Source organism: Dinoponera quadriceps, unplaced genomic scaffold (genome assembly GCF_001313825.1).
Source record: "Dinoponera quadriceps isolate SergipeBrazil2010 unplaced genomic scaffold, ASM131382v1 scaffold113, whole genome shotgun sequence".
Taxonomy (NCBI): domain Eukaryota; kingdom Metazoa; phylum Arthropoda; class Insecta; order Hymenoptera; family Formicidae; genus Dinoponera; species Dinoponera quadriceps.
In genome coordinates, this window is record NW_014554899.1 from 2012874 (window position 1) to 2020410 (window position 7537).

The following is a 7537-nucleotide window of genomic DNA, read 5'->3' on the forward strand; positions in this document are numbered from 1 at the left end:
CGCGTTGACGAGTCGGCTAAATTGGACGTCAATCGGAGACGCGATCTAATTAGCCGACGTCAATCCGATTGGAATCAGCCTCGTAGGAGAACTCATGTTGCGATGCGCGTGAACGCGACGATTCAATTTTCGCGCTGAATCAGCGGTTAATGGTCAATTAAGTGTAACGTTACGTTACGCGCGAGAGAAGTTCTATCGGGCGAGCGTGCGCTCGCGTTAAAATCGCGACGACGATATTATCCGGCTTACATCAGAGAGCGGTAGCTTTGCTTTCTTTCCCTCCCTCTCTCTCCCTGCCTCCCTCTGTCTCTTTCTAGAATCCGGATACGATCGATGACGTGCGCCGGGTGCTCCGATGCGCCCGCTTAGACCAGCGGCGATTAACGACACACTCGGATAAAGTGACGGTTACCTCTGCGCGATGCGCACGGTAGTTTACGAGCGTGACTCACGTTCGTCGGGTACATCGATAAAACCGAGTTAAATTATGTAAAGGTTCACACGCGCGTTCCGACACGTCGGGCCGAGTTGCGAGCGAGCGAGCGCGCACGCGGACCCGGGAGCTATCGCTTTTAATGAGATGCACGGAGCGCGAAGATCTCTCGCTGTCGCTATTTTCGCTCTTAAATTAAACCGGACGGCTCGAGACCGGCATTTCAATGACCGCGGATTTTCAAACCGCGCGGGTCAGGCCGGGCCAGGATTAATAATTCCTGATCTCGCGGGAAGTCGCCCCGGCGAACATCTTCTCCGAGACGAGGCTTACGTTGTGTGCGCTCCGTTTCGAACGGAGATTTTAACGGAGATTTAATGGAGACTTTTATTTAATTGTAATCTGTGAAAAGCTTTCCAATAATTGATTTCTCATACGTCGAGTGTAAAATGTGTCGTGATCATCAATTTTATGACTTGTAATTTTCGTATTTTTTTATTTATAACAGTTTTTCATTTGGCTTATTATGACTTAAAAAGACCTAAAGTAAGGTCGAGAAGTCTCGCAATTTGTATTAAAATTCAATAAACGTTCAGCGACCGTCACCTGCAAATTTCACTTCTAACGTCTATTATATTATATTTGATTGTAGGAGATTTTAACGTTTTGTCGTCTTGAAAGTATTCAATTTATCAAGCGTCTTACATTTTCCAATTGCTCGGCGGGGTTTGGGAACGAGCATTCCCCTTACAAAAATATTTTCTCGTGTTTATTCCCATATGTCGTCCGTTTTTAACCTGTTCTATTATTTTTATATCCGCTTCTTGCATTTCCAAGTAGTCTATTAAAGCGAAGGAATATGACCGAAGAATACGTGACGCTCGTCCGCGTTAATGCGAGTCGTCTGTCCCTCTCGCGTCCTCGGCAATTACTTTTCGATCCACCGGCGCAGCGGAGGGATTCCCTCCTTTCGCGATGATAGGCTTGATTCACTGGAGCATTGTCTCCGCACGATACGCATACAATGCTTCAAAGCGATCTGAATCTAATCTATGACTTATGGCCGCGACGCTCGCCTCTTGAATGAACAATGTGGCCGCGACGGGCGCATTTTTCGCCGTTCCCTTTATTTTACGATCGATTCGGGCCCGGTTGTGCTCGCGCTCGTAACTCGTGGAGATCGGAGTTCCGCGACTCGCGGGGAAAGAGGAAGAAAAAAGAAAAACATCAAGAGAAGGATTATTTTCCCGGCGCATTCCTGCCGGCCGCTTCCCGTAAAAGAGAAGAGTAAGCCTCGATGGGTAATCCTGGATTAATAATCCAACCGCGAACTTCGCTCGCCCTCGCGTTACACGGTAGCTACGGCCCTGTATACCTTCGGTATACAGGTCAAAGGTCCCGCGCACGGGCTCAGCCGCTTTGACGAAAGGGAAACGGCGGAACAACCCGCTAACGCAATATGGCATATTGCGCGGCGGCGGCGGCGGCGTTTGGCGTTGCGAGCAGCAACAAAGTCCGCGGCGTACGTAAGTGCCTAGGCAAAGGGAGGAAGTCAACGGCCACGACGATGTGCATTTAGCGGTCGGAAAGAGTATTACCTAACACACGCCGCGAGATTGGATCTGCTTACGCGAACGCGGAGAGGAAAACGAGCGGATGACTTCCTACATAGATAAGGATCACCGCGGACGAGTATCCTCTTTAAAGCGACGAGGTCGCCGGTCCTGCAGCCGCCATTATGCGATTCCTCGAATTCATCGAGAGGATCGTCCATGTCATCGTCGTGTCCTTCGTGTCTCCCGTCGAAGACTGAGCATTTTTCCACCCCCTCCGCCCCGGGGCTCGAGAGAGAGAGAGACTGCAGGACGACGAAATCGCGATTTAAGCGCTGGCTCGCTCCGATTTCTTCGTCGTTTCGAACCTCGAGTTAATCTCAAGCTTCGCGCCACGATCAAGGATATTTCGCAGGACAAACATTTTGGTGCCACTCTGACGCTCTTAAGGATAGTTTACGCTTACTTGGACGGCTTGTGGACTGACACTTTTTAATCTCTCTCTCTCTCTCTCGAACCTTTAATTCTACAGATTGACTTTTAATACTACCTTCAACAACCTATTTGTACGCTAAAAAGGGCGAAAGCGAAAATTCAAGATATCATCAGAACCGAAGTGAGAGTTATATTATAACGTTAGAATTGAAATTAAACCTAGTTGCTATCTTAGTTCCTACTATGTCGTAAGAATTAATGGTTTAACACAAGGCCAGAATTTCCCATCAGGAAGCGCCATTCGCAGGCTAAGCCGCGACTCGAGATATTTGAACAGCCACCCGGTATTTGCCGCATTTGAACGATAAGAACATTTTGATGAGCGGAAAGTGCGGATCGGGCGTTATATAGCATTCGGCCGTTCATCCGAGCACCGGTGCATCGCGAATGCATCATCCGCCGGGGAACACTGCCGCGGGTCGCATTGTGCGGCGATGTAAGGGCCTCGCGCGCTGTCGCGTCGCGCAAAGGAAGGTATCGGGGTTGTCTCTCTGAAGGAGATGGCGGAGGAGGAGGAGGTGGAGAAAAAAAGAAGTGAGGAGCGCGCAACAAACTGCGAAATATAATAGGTCTGAGTTACGGCCGCGGCTGTGTGGTCCCGGTTTGACCTCCGGTCGCGCGAGGTAGTTAGCTTTGAGGCTTAACACACGGCTGCATGACGTACGCAACACGGCAACGAGGACGGAGCGCAATAGGGTAGGTGGTATAAACGCGGCTTTCGCTAGCCAGCTAGGTAGCTAGCGAACGAGCGAGCGAGTGCCGCGCCGAGCCACGTCGCGTTCGCCTATGTTAACGCCGGGATCGGGCCGCGCTTTTATTACCGTAAAATATCTTATCCGCACCGCGCGCTATCGCGATGCTCGTCGCTGATCAACCTGCTGCTGCGTTTATGAGAGAGAGAATTTCTTTCTGTCCTCTCTCTCTCTCTCTCTCTCGCTCGCTCGCTTCGGCGCGGACGCTGGGATCTCATCGCTTAAATTAAGTTACTTAACGCCGCTACGGAAACGCGGTAGTTGCCCTTACGCGCTCGACGATGCTGAGGAATTAATGTGTGTGCACGTATGCACAGGATCGTATACGAGGAACAGGCAGATGGCAGAGTCGATGTAGACGCGAATTTTTCGTGAAAAAAATTGTGCAGGTGGTGTAAGGCGAAATGAGTTTGATAAGAATTCGATGAAACTTGCATTACGTAATGTTGAAATATTATACAACTGCTCGTGCAATTAAGAAAAGATTGGCCGTTCGAGAGCCGAGATATTTGCAAATTGATACGTGTCTCTTTTGCAACGTGTCTCATAAGGTTAGATTTGTGCTATTTTCAATTTCTATTTTTAATATCTTCTAAAATAGAAATAAGATTCTCTGACGAAAAATTACTGTGATATTTCAAGGACTAGTGTACAGACATATATAAATTTCGGAATTATTATTTTGTTTTGAAAATATAACCGTAAACATATACATATATTTACCTAAAACTAATTTTTCGTTTCAAATTAATATTTATTACTTAGTTAGTGAAATAAATGTATAGAAATGTAATAATGCTTGATAAATACTAAATTTTTTAGTGACCCTCTTGACATACCACGGAAAATACCGCGCTAAGCCTTACAACCTCCTTAAGGGATGATGTAGGATGTGCGTGACGATTAAATTCGGCATTTTTTTATCTCATTATTTTCGCCCCTCTTAGCTGCATTAACGCAAGCATCGTGAAAATAAAGAACTTTTTCACGTGCACTCTTCAGTGTCGAGTGACGAATCGAGCGAAATCGCGAAATTCCGAGTCGAGTTTCGCGAATTCTTCGCGAAAGTCCCGCGGAAAAGTGTGGGACGTTACCTCGGGAACGACGTTATTCCTCGGAGGAACGGGCTTTTTGTCGCCGGGATAGGAACCGGCAAGGGCAGAGCGCGATTACCGCATTCGCGCAGTGCGCCTGCCGCATTTCGTAACCCAGACGAGCCGAGAAGCGCTCCGACGAATACAGAAGACGCATCCCAGCGACCTGCGCGCGCGAAGGTGAGGAACAACGCCCCTGCTCGCCCGATGCCTACCTGCATCCGCAAACATTGCGTAAGACTTCGGAAACGGAACGCGCGCGAGATTCGCCGCTCGGTAACGGACGGTCGTGATGATCGCTGCGATGAGATCACCCTCGTAAAAATCATTGAAAGTTTATTGCCGGAAGAAATTTCGAAAGTCTGCGTCCTTACGTCACTCCCGAGAGCGGAAGAACGTGAGCCAATTAGGCGGTCTTTTTTTAGGATTACGTTATATTTTTTAGGATTACGTTACGCGTGTTTTTTTTTTTCCAACATCTATCTTACCCGAATTGCGTCCGATCGATCAAATTAAACGTGAATCGCAGTTGGCAAACATTAATACAAAGAAATCCTTCGAATTTTTCATATACAAATGCAACCTGAAACATTCTAAAGAAACCAAGACAAAAGTACGCTGTCGACGTCGTTGTTCCCAAGTCGAAATTTGGATTCTACATTAAGTCTACTTAGTTTTACACTGAGTCTTCAAATGAAAAAAAAAAACAAGAAGCGGAAATAGCTTCCCATCTGTAGTATTAAGAGATCACTAATAATGCTCTTTTTATTCACTCAGACCTCTTGGGGGGAAATTTCAAATTCTATGTTAAATATATTATCTTCAAGTAGAGAAAACGGAAATAATCCCATTTATACCACCGCAAGAACACAATAGAAGGCCTCTGAAAACTCAGCGTAGAATTAAACGGACTTAATACAGAACGAAAATTTCGACTCAGGTTCCCTCGGAGGACAAGCCCTCCGAGGCTTCCCCCGAAATCGCCGGTCCTCTCTCGCCCTGACCCGATGCTTGGCGCGACAAAAGAAGCCACGTCCGAGCCCACCCGGCGCGATCGAAAGTCATCCAGTCGCCGGCATTCTGGCTCGCGGCCAGCTGACTTCGCGCGAACACACCACCGTGGCCGCGTACACCCACACGTGAGCGCTGCCTGCCTACTACACGTGCAACGACCCCGTGAACTTGAACTTGCCGGTCTCGTTCATCTCGTCTCGACCCGTCTCCCTCCGCGTCTCCCAGCGCGGATCGGCACGAATCGTTCGCCGAAACGTCGTTAAGTGCGGTGCGAAAAGAAAAGGGCGCGTCGGGGAAGCGTGCTGACGGCGACGTTGTACTTCTCGTAGAGGACGACGACGACGAAGAGGAGGAAGAGGAGAAGTGCGTTCGTTCGCGGAAGGGGACAAGTGGGGAACGCACGGTGATGTTAATCGCTACCAGGAAACAGCGGGGACTCTAGCGCGCCGGGCACCTCGTCGCCGCGGCAACATGTGCGTTTCCTCGCGCGTGTCAGGATCCGGGCGCACGGTCGAGACCCCCGGTCGGCTCAGCCGGCTCTCTTCAGTTTCTAAACTTCGAGAAGCCGCGAACATGAGCGAACGAACGGACAGACAGACGGACGAAGGAGGGAGGGAGAGAGCGAGCGAGCGAGCGAGCCGGCTAGATTTCAGATGCACCGAGTGACGCGCGCGCGCGGGCGAATCTTTATGCCGCCATATGGCGGCCTCTTCCCTCTGTGTTCTCCCGCCGGTTTTATACTCCCGTCAGACAAGTGCGGGCTGTTGTGAATGCGATTACGTGCTTCTCGCATAAACGCGATGCCGTGGCTGCTGCCGCCGCTGCAGCGGTAGCCACCGTCGTCGCTCCTCGCGTATCGCGCTCTCGCGGCCTCGCCAAATTATGCCGACGTCCGTCGACCGCGCGCGGTCGTTTAACCCTGTTAAAGAAGAGAGCCGGCGCGAAAGAACGTCCGCCGTGATATCGACGAAAATGGCGAGGCTTAACGAAGATTATCTTGCGAATGCAGCGCGACGGATTGCGTTAAGGGGTGAAAGGTCGGGAGGAAGGTCCGATCGCTTTTCGCGAGGGACGAGGGTCGGAATTTCGCAGATTCTGCGGCAACTTCTCGGCGGGGAGGTCGCCTGCAGTCGTGCGGCATCGACGATCGGCGATACCGGCGAGAGCGACTCGGCGAGAGCGCTCATCCTTGGTGCACCGGAGGACGAGGTAACTCGGTATGCGGGTCACCCCGTTCGCCAGTCAGCGTATCGCGAGATGCATTGTCCGATCAGATAACCCGCGAGTTTACGTTATCTCGCGGCCGCTACCGCATAACTCTCGCGGTACTTGCTTACTCACTCGCTCGCCTGCTTCCAGTCGTCGTACTGTGCATTTGCCGCTCGATCGAACTCGGCGGATCGAAATCTGCTAATTCCGGATTCGCACGTCTCCTTGCGCCCGATGAAATGCTCGAAGCTCTGCCCGTTAATTTTGAATTTCGGGAAGAAAACGAAAATTTAAGATTACACATACTATATTGAATGATATAATAATATATAACTATAATAATAAGGTTATCACTTTATATTCAACAAAAATATCTTGTAGGCATATTTAATAGTAATGATAATATTTATTTTATTGGAGACATAACATGACTGATAACTTACGTATGGTTACAAATACCCGAGACGAAATTTCAGTTTTACGTTAGGTCTTCCGAGGTCTTTTATTGCGCTTTTTTGATGTTACAAATGGGAAGTTACTTCGGTTTTCTCCACTTTTCTCCATTGAAAACTTAATGTGGAATTAAAAATTTCCCTCCGCAAAGGTGCACTATTAATGTTTCTTTAATAATATAAATGACAAACGAGATAATAATAATGATACACAATAATAAAGAAGTACAATGTGAATAATAATAATAACTGTACGGAGGAAAAGGTAGAAATAGAGCAGGCGAGGAAACGTTGAAAAAATGTTGATTATGCATGCGTGCGATGATCCTGAAGCGTCAGGTCAATTACCGTAATAAGCGCGGACGTCGCATGGAGCGAAGTGTTAAAGGGTTCGCAACGATCTGCGGTATGTGTGTTCCTCCGATAAGTGGTTGCGTACGCTCTTAAGGTACGCTGTCGATGGGAATACAGTGCGAGTACTTACCTTTAGTCGCGAGAGACGATCGTCTTTCTCAGAATTAGATAAGTCCCTTTA